The sequence below is a fragment of the Pelophylax lessonae genome (assembly GCF_965119305.1).
Source record: "Pelophylax lessonae genome assembly, chromosome: 4".
In the NCBI taxonomy this organism is placed as follows: Eukaryota; Metazoa; Chordata; class Amphibia; order Anura; family Ranidae; genus Pelophylax; species Pelophylax lessonae.
In genome coordinates this window covers 130,615,356-130,633,360 of record NC_138771.1, presented here as the reverse complement: position 1 = coordinate 130,633,360, position 18,005 = coordinate 130,615,356, and positions in this window count along the sequence as shown.

The following is an 18,005-nucleotide window of genomic DNA, read 5'->3' as shown; positions in this document are numbered from 1 at the left end:
TGAATTATACATGCTCTGTTTTGTAAGCAACCAGTACCAGCAAGAACTTTCCAGGCTGATGGCAGTCCACAAAAACAATGGAATAGAATTGTTCACAATATAATGCAGTATCTAGAATAATGAGGATCTGCTTGATAGCCAAATGCATATGCTTTCAGGCTCAAACACTGGATATAAACTAGTAGAATTGTGTTCACCATTTTTTGTTGTAAGAATGTTTGTTTAATTCTCCAATCATTAGTGGGGTCTAACTGACGTTCATTTTCAGGAGAAGTGACAAGTAAATTCAGAGGGGCAGGATAGAAAAAATTTCTCGAATGTACAAATTTCTAAAGTTTGGCACAGATATTTAGATTTTTTTTGATCAACAAATAAAATGAACGAATCCCCAAATCCACACATTTGAGGTGGATGGAGGAATCCTCCCCACCATGCTATTGTATTCTGACAGCAGGCACTCCTCCACTGTCAGAATAATCTGATCAGCACTGCAGCTGATTGGCTACAGGCACTGATCAAACCCAAATTTTCCAACAGTCCCTTTCAAGCGGAGTTGATCACTAGGTCAACTCCTCTCGTACAGGAAGGTCCCTGCTGAACTTCTGTCTATGGCCAGCTTATCATTAGTGATCGGCCGAACACCCTCCTGTTCGGTTCGCACCACAACATCTCAAACAGAAAAAAAGTTCTAGCGAACATGCAAACTCTATTAAAGTCTAAGGGACACGAACATGAAAAATCTAAAGTCCTAATTTTCAAGACTTATATGCAAGTTATTGCTATAAAAAGTGTATGGGGACCTGGGTACTGCTCTGGGGGACATGTATCAATGCAAGAAAATGTTTTTAAACTAAAGTTTTTAAAGGAGTAGTGATTTTAATCATGCTTAAAGTGAAGCAATAAAAATTAAAAATCCCTTTAAATATCGTGCCTGGGGGGGTCCCCTTAATGTGCCTGTAAAGTGGCGCATCCATACGATGTATGCAGAAATACTGACATTTCTAAAGGAAAAAAATGTATTTAAACTTGCTTGCGGCTGTAATGTTTTGCCGGGCTCCCGGCAATACAGATAAGAAAAATGAAAAAAAAGGCAAAATGCATACCAGACCATTATCCGAGCATGCAGTCTGGCAGGTCAGGAAAGGGGGGGGAGTGAGCGCCTCCTGAACCATACCAGGCCACATCCCCTCAACATGAGGGTAGGTGCTCGGGAGGAGGGGGGTCTGCCCCCACCACCCCAGAGCATCCTGTCCCTATGTTAATGGGGATAAGGGCCTCTTCCTGACAACCTTGGCCTGTGGTTGTCTGGGTCTGCAGGTGGGGGCTTAGTAGAATCTGGAAGCCCCCTTTAACAAGGGAAATAGATATCGGGTACATCATACCCCTACCTATTCACCAAAAAAGTGTACCAAAAAGATAAACACACAAGACAAGTCCTTTATTTAAAAAACAAAAAAAATAGTATCCCCCGATGTAAATCCATTGTCAATCACACCGCCCCCTGCACCCGCCGACCCGAAAGATAAAAAAAAAAGCCCTGCTCTCAGGGAACGCTTCCCACGACTGCCTATTCATGGTTTGACAGTTCTTATATAGGGAATGGGCAGGGCACGCTGGTGACATCACTGGGGGTCCCGCCCTTTGTGACGTCATGGACCAGTGCATGCTGGGTCGGTGACGTCGTGAGGGGCAAGGCTGTCGTGTGGCCCCGCCCTTTCCCTATATAAGAACTGTCAAACCGCTAGGAGGCAGTTCAGGGGAAGTGTTCACCGAGAGCAGAGCTTTTTTTTCTTTTGCTTTTTTTTTTGGGTTGGTGGTTGCGGTGGGCGGCGTGATTGATGAATTTACATCGGGGGACACTATTTTTTTTTTTTGTAAGTAAATTGTCTTGTGTGTTTATTTTTTTGTACACTTTTTTGATGAATGGGTAGGGGTACGATGAACCTGATATCCATTCACATGGGGGGGGGGGATCTAGGGACCCCCTTGTTAAAGGGGGCTTCCAGATTCTGATAAGCCCCCCACCCGCAGATCCTCACAACCACAGCCCAGGGTTGTCGGAAAGAGGCCCTTGTCCCCATCAACATGTTAAGGGAAAGTGGCTTAGTATGGTTCAGGAGAGGGGGGTGCTCGCTCGCCCCCCCCTTTCCTGGCCTGCCAGGCTGCATGCCCAGATAAGGGTCTGATATGGATTTTGGGGCAACCCCACGCTGTTTTTTTTTTTAAAGAGTTCCCCTTAAAATCCATAACAGACCCAAAGGGCCTGGTATCGATTTTGGGGGGGGGACCCCATGCCAATTTTCTTCTTAATTCTGTCATGGAGTTCCCCTTAAAAGCCATACAAGACTCAAAGGGTCCCCCAAGCTATTTTCCCCAAATTTTTTTAATTTACATTTTCTTTTTACAATTATTTTTTTATGTTCAGCTCTCAGCAGGGAAGCCATTACAACCTATTGACTGTGCCCTCGGCGGGCGAACATCCTGCTATGTGCTGAGAAAGTTCAGGTGTTAGGCGAGTACCTGAATGGGCGAAGTTTAGGCCAAACTTATGCTCGGCCCAAACCATTCACCAGTGCTGCCAACCCCCTGAAGTGAAATTTACTGGCAGGACGCCAAAATTTACAAACGCCACCATTTTTTTATTGGGAACAATTATGAAGTTTACTGACAGAGCTGCATTTTTCACTGACACTGCAAAAAAGTACCTAAAATGACGATTTTCAGAGCTAAACAGTGTAAATATCAATATTTTAACTCTAATCATATAGCTAGTGCTATTAGCAATGTGTTTAAGTTAAACAAAAGTCAAAAACATATTTCTTCATTTAAATGAAGGTCAGGTTACTATAACCCAGCCAGCACAGAGTTCCCCCTTACATCAGAATCTGCAGGAAACCCTCTTACAGTGGAAGAGAACTCTTATGTAAAGGGGAACGCTGCAGATCATGATCTAAGGGGGGAACCCTGATGTAAGGGGGGCTGTGGTGACCAGAGACCACCTTATATCAGAGTCCACTGCGTTCCCCTTTACATCAGAGTTACTACTTACATCAGGGTTCGCAGAGTTACCCCTTGCACAGTAAGAGGGAATCCTGCAAACTCTCATGTAAAGGGGAACGCCAGGATCTCTAATGTGGGGGGCACTCTGGTGACCAGAGACCACCTTCCGCAGAGTGAATATACTAAGGTAAGGGGGGGATTACTAATATAGGGGGGATCTTTACATCAGTGCCCCCTTACATTATTGTATTCACTGTCCCCTTACATCAGTGACACCCCCACCCCCCCCCCCATCAGACTGGCCTGGCGGTGCTGTCACTGACCTCCTCTCAGGTGCACCGTACAGGGTTCAGTCAGACAGCTCCAGGTTGGTGGCTCTGGTTTTATCCTATAGTCTCCCCTCCACAGTCCACACACGTCTGACTTCTCCGGTGACCCCCATCCCGGTGGCGCTCTCATTCTTGACTCCTCTCCAGACTCCCCCCTCACGGACTGCAGACATGATAAAAGACAAGAGATGGCCAAAGGTTGCGGACATGATACAAGAAATGGTTAGAGGCTGCAGACATTATATAAGAGATGGTTAGAGACTGCGGTCATGGTACAGGAGATGGTCAGAGACTGTGAACATTATACAATAGATGGTCAGAGACTGCTGTCATGGTATAGGAGGTGGTCAGAGACTGCGGTCATGGTACAGGAGGTGATCAGAGGCTGCGGTCATGTTACAGGAGGTGGTCAGAGGCTGCTGACATGGAACACGAGGTGGTCAGTGGCTGCAGTCATGGTACAGGAGGTGGTCAGAGGCTGCGGTCATGGTACAGGAGGTGTTCAGAGGCTGCACAGACATGGTAATTTCCTCCTCTGACCCCCTTTCCCAAGCCCGGCAGGCGTGTCGGAACGGCGCATGTGCAGTTGCGATGTCGGCCCGCAACCATCTTTCTTACGGGCACCGCTGCCTGTAACAGGCATTTACGGGCAGCCCGAAAATGGGCTGAAATTTACCGGCTATGTGCTGCACAGAGTGATTAGGATGTGCCTCGGTACAGCAGGTGCACCCTGTGCGCACGCCTATGACAATAAACATTTACCTTTTATAATTTTTCTGGCTGCAACAAAGTCCCACAGGAGGAGATGCTTTTTTATTATGTAGAAATCAAGGGATGGAGCAGCCTCAAACTCATCAACTACTCACCTCATTTCCTGTTAGTATTACTGATACTTGGTCAGCTTCCTGCTTGTAAGACTGATACAAGCTCCTCATCTGGTGAGTTTATTTGGGGATAGGGTGGAAGGAGCACATCTGGTGTTTTTTGCATAAGTGATCACGGAAGATACTGCATTGATTGAACCAGCTTATATTTTGGCACTTTTATCTAGGAATCAACCAATTATCGTCACCACCGATATAACGGGGGCCGATATGCACTTTTCCCGATATATCGGAATCGGCCCCTGAGGTTATCAATATTGCCAATATTTCGGGAAAGTGCTGTACTGGAGTGATGCCTGCAGCTAGAGGCATCAACCCGGTACCGGCGTCCATAGCCGATGGTCAGTTGTCTTGTAATGACAACCAATGCGGCTGTCATTACAAGGAGCGGGAGGGGACGTCCCCCCTATCCCGCTCGCCTGGGTCTCCCGTCCCACCGGGAGACCAGGGCATCCTACCTGCATGGCCGCCGAAGACCCGATCAAAGCTGAAATTCGGCTCTGATCGGGTCTCCATGTAAAAAACCCGGAAGTGATGTCATGACACACATAATTAACGATGAGGGGAGGATGGTTACAGAGGACACGGATAAGGCAACTGTGCTTAATGCTTTCTTCTCCTCAGTCTTTACACAAGAAAAGGAGGGGTACACTGACCATGACGGTTTGGTTAGCAGTACTTTCCAGGACTTGACACTATGGCTTTCAGAGGGTGAAATAAGGGAAAGGCTGGATAAAATTAACACAAACAAATCACCAGGCCCGGATGGCGTACATCCGAGAGTACTTAAAGAACTCAGTAAGGTTATATCTAAACCACTGTTCCTGATCTTTGCTGACAGTATTTTGACAGGAAATCTACCAAGAGACTGGAGAAAAGCTAACATGATATCAATATTCAAAAAAGGGAAGAGGCATGTCCCGGGAAATTATAGACCGGTCAGCCTGACGTCAATCGTATGTAAACTTCTGGAGGGGATGATAAGGGAGTATATCCAAGAGTTTGCTAAAGAAAATGACATCATCAGCAGTAATCAGCACAGGTTTACAAAGGGGTGTTCTTGTCAAACCAATCTCTTAACATTCTATGAGGAGATTAGTTGTGAGCTAGACAGCGGGAGACCTGTGGATGTGGTGTACCTGGATTTTGCTAAGGCGTTTGATGCAGTTCCCCACAAACGCTTGATTTATAAATTAAGGGCGACAGGCATCGACCACAAGGTTTTCTCTTGGATACAGAACTGGTTAAAGGGGCGTGTCCAAAGGGTGGTAATAAACGACGCATACTAGGACTGATCTGGGGTGGTAAGTGGGGTCCCCCAAGGCTCAGTTCTGGGACCAATTTTGTTCAATTTATTCATAAGTAGCATTGAGGATGGGATCAGTAGCTCGATCTCAGTTTTTGCAGATGACACAAAATTGAGCAGGGCAATAACTTCACATCGTGAGGCAGAAATGAGTGGGCAACTACATGGCAAATGAGGTTTAATATGGATAAGTGCAAGGTATTGCACTTAGGGACCAATAACATAAAAGCAATATACAAGCTAGGGGGGAACCTCTGGGGATATCAAAAATGGAGAAAGATCTGGGAGTCTTAAGGCCTGTACACACTTGACGGAAATCGGATGAAATATCCTCCGATTTTTCTCTCTCTTGCTCAGTGTTCATAACCGTTTTTAGTTGACAGTGCATAAATGTTCACAAAATTTCTCGTCCGATTTTTTTTTTTTTTCTTTGGGACATTTGTTCCTAGACTTCCGGGTCGTCAGCAACATCAGATGATACGCGGTCTTTCGTATCCGATTTTTCGCGGACATACTGCATACACATTAAACGAAAATTGGTCGTCTGGGGACGGACAATAAAGATTTTGATGTTTGTCCCTCTGTTTTTTTTTTTTTTAGTTGAAAATGTCGGCATTTTTCAGAAAATGTCTGAAATTTGTGTACACACTAGCCGAAAATCGTACGATTTTACCTCGGATGGGAATTTTTGGGAGATTTTCTACTAGTGTGTACCCCACTTTAGTGGAAGATAGATTAGGCAATAACATGCAATGTCAAGCTGCAGCTGCCAAAGCTGGCAGAATTTTGGCATGCATAAGGAGGGGGATGTATTTCAGAGATAAAACTATAATCCTACCACTTTATAAAACTCTGGTCCGACCACATCTGGAGTATTCTGTCCAGTTCTGGTCCTCAGAAGGGATGTATTGGAGCTTGAGAGAGTACAGAGAAGGGCAACAAAAATTACTAGGGGATTAGAGGACCTTAATTACGAAGAGCATTTAGAAGCACTAGATTTATTCTCCCTGGAGAAGAGACGCGTGAGAGGGGACATGAGAGCGATTTACAAATACCTCAACGGTAATCAGAGCATAGAAAAAAAACTATTCAGTCGCAAGGAATGCATGAGGACACGAGGTCATACAATGCATTTAGAGGAGAAGAGATTTAACCACAGGCTACGCAGGAGGTTCTTTACTGTAAGAGCTACAAGACTGTGGAATTCCCTGCCACAAATGGTAGTAACTGCGGGAAGTATGGCTATTTTTTAAAGACTCTTGGACGTACATCTCAGGGATCGAAACATTCAGGGGTATGAGAAACGAATACGTCCACACACACCTATACAGGTTGAACTGGATGGACTATTGTCTTTCTTCAACCTCACCTACTATGTAACTATGTAACATCACTTCCGGGTACTTGGTGCCAAATTAAAAAAACTGACAGCATTCAAAACCAGATCCCTCCACAAGGAGTACCTTTGAAGAAAAAAATGTTTTACATGTCTGAAAATATCGGCCGATATCGGTTGATACTGATATCCGATGACCAAAATATCAGTATCGGTATTGGCATTAAAGAAACCATATCGGTCGATCACTACTTTTATCGCTTGGGACTTTATACACAGACTTTTGAAGATATTTTTATGTATTACTATATGAATTTATGAAATGGTTGTTCATATGAATTTATATTTATTTTATAATAGGGTGGTATTTTAAACAGTATTTTTTTTTTTTTTTTTGTATTAGCATTTTTTGCACAGCCCTTTTTGGCACTCAGCAATTTTGTGAAGGATTTTCCATATTTTTTAGATTTCTAGATGGTTTTTAAACAGAACATTGGACGTGCACTGATAATTTTTTTCTTTCTACTTTTATAAACATTGTATCATTTTTCTGGCTGAAACAAAGTCCCACGGGAGGAGATTTTTGTTATGTACAAATCAAGGGATGGAGCAGCCTCAAACTCAATTACTCACCTCATTTCCTGTTAGTATTATTGATCCTTGGTCAGCTTCCTGCTTGTTAGACTGATACAAGGATGCTGAGTCACCATCTAATGCGTAATCTAAAGGCAGAAAGGTGACATAGGAAGCTGAATTGTTATAAAAGGAAGAATAATTGGTTCATCAACAACTACTGTCTGGATTATTTCAACATTTTCTGGCTCGCTCCTCTGCTTCTTGGCCTTGTTCACTCACAAAGCAGGTGCAGGGAGTATTCCATGCCCCCCCCCCCCCCCCCCCTGCTGATAAAGCCAAACAATAGAGAATTGCATTGACTTTGTAGAAATTACAATCCTCATATTGCTGTATATAGGATGATGTGCCGCAACTCTTCCCTTTATAGCATACCCTGAGCTAAGAATTTCAACTCACCTAGCTGTTTATATGTTCATACAATACATCTGGGATACTTCCCTTTTGAAAGCAAAATAAATGTGTCCAAAAAAACAATGACTGTGTTCTTTTTGGAACAATGAGAGGACAGTTATTGATAGAAAATTATTTATAGACCAACTTCCTTTCTGTGTAGTAGGAATTCAAAACATAAAACCTTTTGCAGTAACTGAAAACAAAGTTGACATTTATAATTAGCAAACAAACGGTCTAAGGCCTCCATTAAATGGCAGTTTCGCCACGTACACCAGATTCCAGGCAAGGATCAGTGGATTGTGAAAAGCGGCGGCTGCTCGGCCGGTAAGTTCCGGCCAATTTTGCATCTTTAGTGATTCCTGGAGTGCTGTTCAACAATTGGGCATTTTCAATTTTTTTCGGGGGTCCCTTACCTTATTTTTTAGGGCATTTTTGATTGTACTTCCTCCTTCTCCCCCCTCTGTGGCCGCGGCCACTGACATCACTTCCGCCTTTGCATTGCATCCTGGGAGCTGTTTGTCATCACTCCCAGGAGGCTGGAATCAGGAAGAACTCCCAGAACACTCCCTGGAATCAGGAAGAAGGACACAGCAGATTACACTATGGCTTCAGATGCCCCCATTCAAGATGGCCGCGCCCAGACAGCATTTTTAAAAGTACGATTTTGACTAAAATCCAATACCGTACACCTTGTAAGTATGAGAATAGCGGTTCTGTAAAGGGCAATGGATTAGTATTATAGGGGTATTTTTAGTTAAAAAAGGTATTTGAGGCCGGAACTCCGCTTTAATTAATGACAGGCTGACAGTGGCCGCCGCTGTCCGCATGTAGCTGCACACCAATCGGTTACCTGGTGTTAGGGACAGATGTCTGAACCTGGACCCAGTTAATCTCATCCAGGCTTGGACATCTGTCATTACCCACCGGTAACCCCCGTTGTGTGTGGCAACATGCAAACTGTGGTGGCCATTGTCAGCCTGTCATTCGTTAAATACAGGCTAAGCGTCAGCTAATTTTTGCATACACCTGTCATCCTAGAACAAGAACCTGCTGATGCTTGCCCCAGCAATATGGTGTATGAGGCTAAACGACCATGTGAATGTAGCACCCTCCTAGGTAAGTGCTAGGTAGGTAAAAGCCTAGTGACTCCATCTGCTTATCAGGGGAGCCTGATTGTTAGTTTGGTCTGTTGCATGTGTCCATGTGTGATTAATCAGGTCTGAGGGAGTGTCCCCACTGTATCCAATAGGGGAGCCTGTTGGACAGTGGAGGAAACCCAGCCAGTGACAGACAGGCTTTTGTAACTATCCCAGTGGGTTGGCACAAACAGTGGTGCATCCTGGGATATGTTGTAAAAGCCAAGGGCACATGTGACAGGGTGTCTTTGGGCAGGAAGCCAGGTCCCAGAAGGAGGGTGACAGTTGTCTCTCCTTCTGCTGCAGTGGATGGTGGTCACAGGTGGTCGACCTAGTGGACCAGAAGTGTGGAGCTGAGCCAGGAGGTCCAGGAGAACTGACTAGCAGAGCAACCTTGGGAAAAATAGTGTCTGTGAGTACTGGGATGCTTGCCAGGGGTCTGCCCAGGAAGAGGACCACTCCAGTGGAGAGTCAGTGGACAGGTGTCAGCGCACTCAGCAAGTGAGAAAGGGGGTGCCAAGTTAGAACCCTAAAGAGTGATTCAAGCGGGAACGTATTTGCTATCTTCGCTTTAGTGGCAAGGTGAAGCAGCGGCCTTGCCGCACACTACAGTCAGTTGTCCTCAAGATTGTGCATAGTTCATAGTTGGAGTATCCTACTCATCCCTTCTCCTATCCCAGTTCCAAATAAAAACAGAAGAAACCAATATCCCCTGGACTGATTATTGACCTAGCCAAGGACTTTTGATGCTAATTTTCTGCTATCAGTTGCTAAGGGTAACCCAGGGGAATCCAGAAATTGCAATACTCAGCAGTCCTCTAGGGGGCAGTGCTACATGAATAAGGCCTAATTGTGGGGCTTTTGTTTTATTTAATTTATGACTGTAGAACGACAATCAAACTGAACTTTTACAGAATCCATAGAAAAATTAGTTTTGACACCCCACATTCTGTTTAACCACTTCCAGGCTGCCCCATGCACATATACTGCAGCAGTGCGACCCTTCAGTGTGAAATCACGTACCTGTACATCTTTTTTTTTCTGGTCTGGGGCACGCATGCACACCGCCGCAATCTGCTCCCACTGTGATTGGAAACAGCGGGAGCCAATCAGCAGGGTCCGGCTGACCTGATGTTTACCAGCACTCAGTGATCGTTTCTGAGAGAGGCAAAACAGCGCTCTGCATAAACAAAGCAGATCGCTGTTCTGTCAGTGGGGAAAATGGAGATCTTGTGTTTCTGCTAAGCAGGAACACAGATCTCTGTCTTTCCCCAGTCAAAGCACCCGCCACACAGTTAGCAAGCACTCCCAGGGGACACATTTAACCCTTTGAGCGCCCCTAATGTTAATCCCCTCCCTGTCATTGATCACCGCCATTACAAGTAAAAAAAAAATAAGGCTCAGTTCACATCTTGGTGTCCCGGATCCTAAATCACGGCAAATCGCAGGAAGCCTGTGTGATTCCCATCACTTCCAATGGCAAACCAAACAAAATTATTTTGTGCGATTTTAGTGCGAATGCCGCACGACAATTGCGGCACAATCACGCCACGTTTTGGGTGCCATTGGAAGTGACAGGAATGGCACAGGTGTCCCGCCTTTTCCCATGATTAGGGATCACAGGTGTGATTGCGGTGATTCTGCCTGTGATCCGGGACGCCGAGATGTGAACGGAGCCTTAAAATTCCATAAATCTAACCCATTGTTTGTAGACGCTATAACTTTTGCGCAAACCAATCAATATACTCTTAGGGCCCTTTCACAGGGCTTTCCGATCAGGTCCGCCTGTCAGTTTTTCAGGCGGACCTAATTGGACACTCTATGCACCCCTATGGAGCAGCGGATGTCAGCGGTGACATGTCCGCTGACACCCGCTGCTATCAGTGACGGCTGGTGCTCAAAATTTTTTGGGGGGCGCAAACAGAAAAATGTAATAGGTATTGCTTTGCGGCAAAAAACGCTGTAAAAAATTGCGTGACTTTGAGGTCGCAAAAGTGTGAAAGGGGCCTTCAGTAATTAAGGCATAGTGTGCCCCCTTTCAATGCAGAGTGACCAGCGTGCCCCCTTTCAATGCAGAGAGACCAGCGTGCCCCCTTTCAATGCACAGTGACCAGCGTGCCCCCTTTCAATGCAGAATGACCAGCGTGCCCCCTTTCAATGCACAGTGACCAGCGTGCCCCCTTTCAATGCACAGTGACCAGCGTGCCCCCTTTCAATGCACAGTGACCAGTGTGCCCCCTTCAAAACAGTGACCAGCGTGCCCCCTTCAATGCAGTGACCAGCGTACATGCCCCCTTCAATGCAGTGACCAGCGTGCCCCCTTCAATGCAGTGACCAGCGTACATGCCTCCTTCAATGCAGTGACCAGCATACATGCCCCCTTCAATGCAGTGACCAGCGTACATGCCCCCTTTCAATGCAGTGACCAGCGTACATGCCCCCTTCAATGCAGTGACCAGCGTACATGCCCCCTTCACTACAGTGACCAGCATACATGCCCCCTTCAATGCAGTGACCAGCGTACATGCCCCCATTCAATGCAGTGACCAGCATACATGCCCCCTTTCAATGCAGTGACAAGCGTACATGCCCCCTTCAATGCAGTGACCAGCATACATGACCCATTCAATGCAGTGACCAGCATATATGCCCCCTTTCAATGCAGTGACCAGCATACATGCCCCCTTCAATGCAGTGACCAGCGTACATGCCACCTTCAATGTAGTGACCAGCGTGCATGCCCCCTTCAATGTAGTGACCAGCGTGCGTGCCCCCTTCAATGCAGTGACCAGCGTACATGCCTCCTTCAATGTAGTGACCAGCATACATGCCCCCTTTAATGTAGTGACCAGTGTGCGTGCCCCCTTCAATGCAGTGACCAGCGTACATGCCCCCTTCAATGCAGTGTGCCCCCCCCCCCCCCAAGACCAGTGCACTTACCTGGAGCCCTGGAGCAGTCGCGGCGGCGGCTTCTCCTCAGTCTCCCGGCGGCAGCTTCTCCTCAGTGTCCCGGCGGCGCCTTCTCGTCAGTCCCGGCGGTGACTTCTCCTCAGTGTCCTGGCGGCGGGTTCTCTTCAATCCCCTGGCGTCTCCTCGAGTCCTCCCGCTCCCGCCTCCTCCTCGGCCAATGGCATGGGGTTTGCCTTGCGGCCAATCAGGAAACGCGTATCGGACCCGCTCCCTGATTGGCCAGGAGGAGGATCCGTGTGACAATAGCGAATTTTCATTCCCTATTGTCACACAATGGGTGGTCCCGGGGGACACTGCTCTGCGCCCCGTGTCCACCCTTTGCTGCAGCCTATTAGAGCCTCTGGCTCTAATCAGGTGATGCAAAAAACATGCGTTCGGCGCTCCTGCATGCAAATTAGGGGGGCCGGATGCATGGATAGGGGGGGGCGGTGCCCCTGCGCCCAAAACGCACTGGCCTCCACTGGCTGCTATCCAATCCGATCCTGTCCGTGAAATCCGGACCCATAGAAACCCTATTTTCCAGCAATCTGGTGGATTGGATCGGATGAAAATGGACAGGTGGTCCGTTATCTTCCGATCTCCCATAGAGGAGAGTGGGCCTCTGACAGGTCCATCTCAGCACAGAGAGTGAAGACGGAGCTGTCATCCGCCTTCTCAGCGGGGATCAGCGGATCGATCCCTGCTGAGCAAAACCGAGTCCGCCGGGAGGAAAGCCATGTGAAAGGACCCTTATTGGAATTTATTTTTACCAAAAACATGTAGTGGAATACATATTGGCCTAAATTGATGAAGAGATTTGATTTTTTACTTTTTTTATTCGGTATGTTTTAAAACAGAAAGTAAAAAATATTGTTTTTTTTGTTTTGTTTTTTTTAAATCGTCAGTCTTTTTTTTGTTTATAGCACAAAAAATAAAAACTGTAGAGCTGATCAAATATGACCAAAAGAAAGCTCTATTTGTGGGAAAAAAGGACATAATTTTATTTGGGTACATTGTCGCATAACCGCGCAATTGTCAGTTAAAGAAATGCAGTGCAGTATCGCAAAAAATGGCCGGGTCATGAAGGGGGGTAAACCTTCTGGAGCTGAAGTGGCTAATAAACCACATCCTTTTTAGCTTTCCCGGATATTTAAGGGGTATAATGTAGAAGAAAAGATAGGAAACAGTGTAGGTATTGGAACTGACAGTGCTTTTCCAAATACAATCTTTAGAGCAGTAAAAATTATCAACATAATAGAATAAAAATGTTTCCTGAACCAAACAATGCATGACTTTTAAGGCTAACAGCGTCCACCTATTATTTATTAAGGATACATTATAACATGAATCCTGCAATAAAACATAAGTGCCCTAATGGTGTGTTTATACTTCCAACCCCCCCTTCCTTCCCCAGTATTTTCAGTTTAGGTAATAAACTGCTGTCCATATCCATTCACTATCTGAAATCTTTACAAACCAGCTGTGTTGTCTCACTGCAATAGAAATGCTCCTTTGAGTCTAAGTGCCGGTTCACACATATGCGATGCAGGAACCCTGCAAATCCACTGAGGGTTCCCCCGTCCCATTCAAATCGCAGGAAGTTCACACTGCCAAATGCAAATCGCTGGGGGTGTCAATTCAAAGCTAACGACACCCCCAGATCAGTTTGCATACCGCAGTGCAAACTGTCAGTTCGGACATGAATCGGATCGCATAGGTGTGAACAACCATGCGATCCGATTCTGCTGCGGTGTGTCTCCTCCCTCTTCCTGGCCAGTAAAATCACTTCTCTTTTCAGCCAATCAGGAAAGGGGTCTCACGACCCGCTTCCTGATTGGCTGGGAGGAGAATCAGTGTAAAAATAGTTAATATTCATTCGCTATTGTCATACAGCTGGGCGGGCTCAGGGCGCAGTACTCTGTGCCCTGAGCCCACCCTTTTCTGAAGCCTATTAGAGCAGAGCCTCTGGCTCTAATCAGATGCTTCAAAAATAAAAAACCCTATTGGAATCACAGTATGTGTGGCTAAGAGCGGGCAAGAAGCCCCCTGGACCTCAGCCTTCCCCCTTTTTATATCACAGATGGGGAGGCTGGATCCAAAAAGCCTGGGTACTTATATGAAATCTTTGCCCTGTCAGCCTGGTTCGTTTCCATCTGACAGCCTATAGAGGACAGCAGGCTATGTCTGTGTCTGCTCTGCATTAGCGAAGCAGACATGGACCTCTCATCTGCTTGCTCAGCGGGGATTAGTAGAGAGATCCCACAATATGAAGGCAGATCTGCTGGCAGACTCTGCCAGTGTGAAGGGGGCTTAAGGGACATTTCTCCAGAAAATTAGTGTAATGCATAAAAATGCACAAAAGTGCATCTATGGTCAAAATGTAAAATCTTATACTCGTTTGCACATTGTATTTCAGTTATTTCTAATCACTTCTATTAATCTGAATGATCTTTAAGTTTGTAAACTTACTTTATGAAGATTCCCACATATTTACTTCCTTGAATTCTGATACACATATTACCTATGCTCTGTAAGTATGCACTGCTTTCACTCATTTCACAGAGCCTTCTGAACTACAGAGGTGCTGAGTGGAGGAGTTCCAGGAGGGAGAATGAGTACAGGAATCACTGCTTGTAGGCAGCAGGGTACCATGGGATACAGTGGCGGCTGGTGCTCAAAATTTTTGGGGGCGCAAACAGAAAAATGTAATAGGCATTGCTTTGAGGCAAAAAAACGCTGTAAAAAATTGCGTGACTTTGAGGTCACAAAAGTGTGAAAGGGGCCTTCAGTAATCAAGGTATAGTGTGCCCCCTTCAATGCAGAGTGACCATCATGCCCCCTTCAATGCAGAGTGACCAGTGTGCCCCCTTCAATGCAGAGTGACCAGCGTGCCCCCTTTCAATGCAGAGTGACCAGCGTGCCCCCTTTCAATGCAGAGTGACCAGCGTGCTCCCTTTCAATGCAGAGTGACAAGCGTGCCATCCCCCCTTTCAATGCAGAGTGACCAGCGTGCCCCCTTTCAATGCAGAGTGACCAGCGTGCCGTGCCCCCTTTCAATGCCGAGTGACCAGCGGGCCCCGTTTCAATACAGAGTGACCAGCGTGCCGTGCCCCCTTTCAATGCAGAGTGACCAGCGTGCCGTGCCTTCTTTCAATGCAGAGTGACCAGTGTGCCGTGCCCCCTTTCAATGCAGAGTGACCAGCGTGCCCTCTTTCAATGCAGAGTGACCAGAGTGCCCCTTTCAATGCAGAGTGACCAGCGTACCCCTTTCAATGCAGAGTGACCAGCGTGCCCCCTTCAATGCAGTGACCAGTGTGCCCCCTTCAATGCAGAGTGACCAGCGTGCCCCCTTTTAATGCAGAGTGACCAGCGTGCCCCCTTTCAAAGCAGAGTGACCAGCGTGCCGTGCCCCCTTCAATGCAGAGTGACCAGCGTGCTGTGCCCCCTTTCAATGCAGAGTGACCAGCGTGCCCCCTTTCAATGCAGAGTGACCAGCGTGCCCCCTTTCAATGCAGAGGGACCAGCGTGCCTCCTTTCAATGCAGAGGGACCAGCGTGCCCCCTTTCAATGCAGAGTAACCAGCGTGCTATGCCCCCTTCAATGCAGAGAGACCAGCGTGCCCCCTTTCAATGCAGAGTGACCAGCATGCCCCCTTTCAATGCAGAGTTACCAGCGTGCTGTGCCCCCTTCAATGCAGAGAGACCAGTGCACATACCTGCAGCGGCGGCTTCTCCTTAGTCCCCCAAGTCTCCTCGAGTCCTCCCGCCTCCTCCTCGGCCAATGGCATGGCTTCGCTTTTCTGCCAATCGGGAAGCGGGTCTCGGACCCGATTCCTGATTGGCCAGGAGGAGGATCCGTGTAACAATAGCAAATTTTAATTCGCTATTGTCACACAAATGTCTGGGCTAGGGCGCAGTGCTCTGCTCCCCCGGTCCACCCTTTTCTGAAGCCTATTAGATCCTCTGGCTCTAATCAGGTGATTAAAAAAAAAAAAAAAAACCCCATTGAACTCCATGCGTCTGGAGCCCCACATGTAGATTAGGGGGCCGGACACATGGATAGGGGAGGCGGAGCCCCGGCGCCCCCAACGCACCTGCCGCCACTGATGGGATATGTAGTCCTTAGAAATTGAAAAAAATCCAAAGGGTTATGTGGACATAACCAGGTAAGTAATAATCATAACACCAACATCCCAATTTTCAGAAAAGCTCTAAAATCAATTGTAGCAAATTTTCTTTGAATTACTGGTGTACTTATTATGTATCACTGTTGTATGGTTATTATTAGGTTGTCTGGGGCCATTTATCCCCCTCTGGATAGATCCAGTCTTTTGGGGGTGATGCCCCTGGTGTTTGGTACATGTGGCCCATGTGGGGGAACTGATGTCTGCCTGAAAGGTGCAGCTTTTCTGTTTGTGTTTGTTTTTACCGTTTTTCATTTCTTGTATGTTACCAACCAATAAAATATGACTGTATTGTACTTTTGTAGCACCCTACAAATAGGTGCTAGGTAAAAGTCTTAGGGGCGTGCGTGACTCGTGGTCTTTGGTGGGAAGCAGAGTCCCAGGAGGGAGAGTACGGCTGTCTCTCCTCCTGTCAGAGGAAGCGGATGTCTGGGGTGCTGCCTGAGAATCCAGAGAGTGCTGAGTTGAGCTGAAGGGGATCCGGTGTGCCAAGAACCAGTGGGGAGTGAGAGGGGTCCAGTCCCAGGAAAGCCTACACAGGTCGTGAGTACTGAGGATTGCCCCTGGGGGTCTGCCTAGTGTCAGTGGGGACCACTCCGGAGAAGGTTCTAGGATCCAAGTATCAGCTAGCTGTAAAGGGGGTAACTGGTCAGAGGACCCTGAAGTGATAGAGGGGGTACCCAGGTTGAGGACCCTGAAGTGATAAAGGGGGCACCTGTAGTTCAGGCCCTGAAGAGTCAGTGCACAATGTGTAGTGCATCAGTTAGGAGTTGCAGCCATACAGAAATCCACAGCAAGCTACCTCAAGCCAGTGCAAGGCTGGAGAGAGTAGTCAGTGACTTTGCAGAGCAAGCAGTGTCAGATGTTCAATGTTATAAAGTCCTGGATCTTTTGGACTTAAATCTGAGTTCCAGCACAGCTTTCAGAGATACAGTGTGTTCAAAGCACCAGTAAGCATTGGCTAGCATCGGCTGGCGTCAAGACATAGCTAACGGGCATTTTTGCTATTATGTCCCGGAATTGTACATTGCACATAGTCGAGCCAAAGGAGTATCCCCCTCATTCCCTTCTCCCATCCCCTAAAAATACAATAAAACAACCAAACAAAGATGCCGGAGTTGTCAATGTGTCAGTTCTCACACCCTGGGTCGCAGCTCACATGGGCTGGAGAGGTAACCGGTAACAATGGCAGACCCACCTCAGGCCACAGGCCTGGAAACACTGCTACACTTTATATTTTGTTCATTACTGATTCTGGCTTTTACTTTATCAGTGAAAAATTCATCACGCTTTCCTTTGAAGAAGCCGAATGCGGCGAAACATGTCTGAAGTATAAGAGTGGTGTTGAATTAAATGCTATATACACTCAAGCAATGATACCAAATGTTTGTAGAATTTTTTTTGCTCAATTATGTCTAAATAAATATTATTTTTAATGAAAAAATATTTTGTACTACTTGTTTGTGCACCTAAAATGTCCTGTACCCCTACTCTACTTTTGAACTTAGAAATTTAACGTAAACATCAAAAGATAAGTTGCAAAGCATGCAAGGAATCCAGGACTTTGTGAAAAGAGATGGGCAGCAGACAGGCAGCACTCACAACATGAAAGGAGATTTTTCAAGTGAGCATACAGTTTCTCAAAAAAAGTGATTGGCCGAAAGGAGAGGCCATGCTATTGGCCGAGGAGGAGGAGGGAGGAGACGCAGGGGAAGCCGCCACCGCCGCTGGGGGAAGCCGCCGCTGCCTGCTCTCCACTTCAGTCCAGGGTGAGTGAGCCGGCGACAGGGGGGGATGGTATGGTGTGCGAGCGAGCTGATGTGGTCCGGGGGGGGGGGGTATGGTGTGGTCCG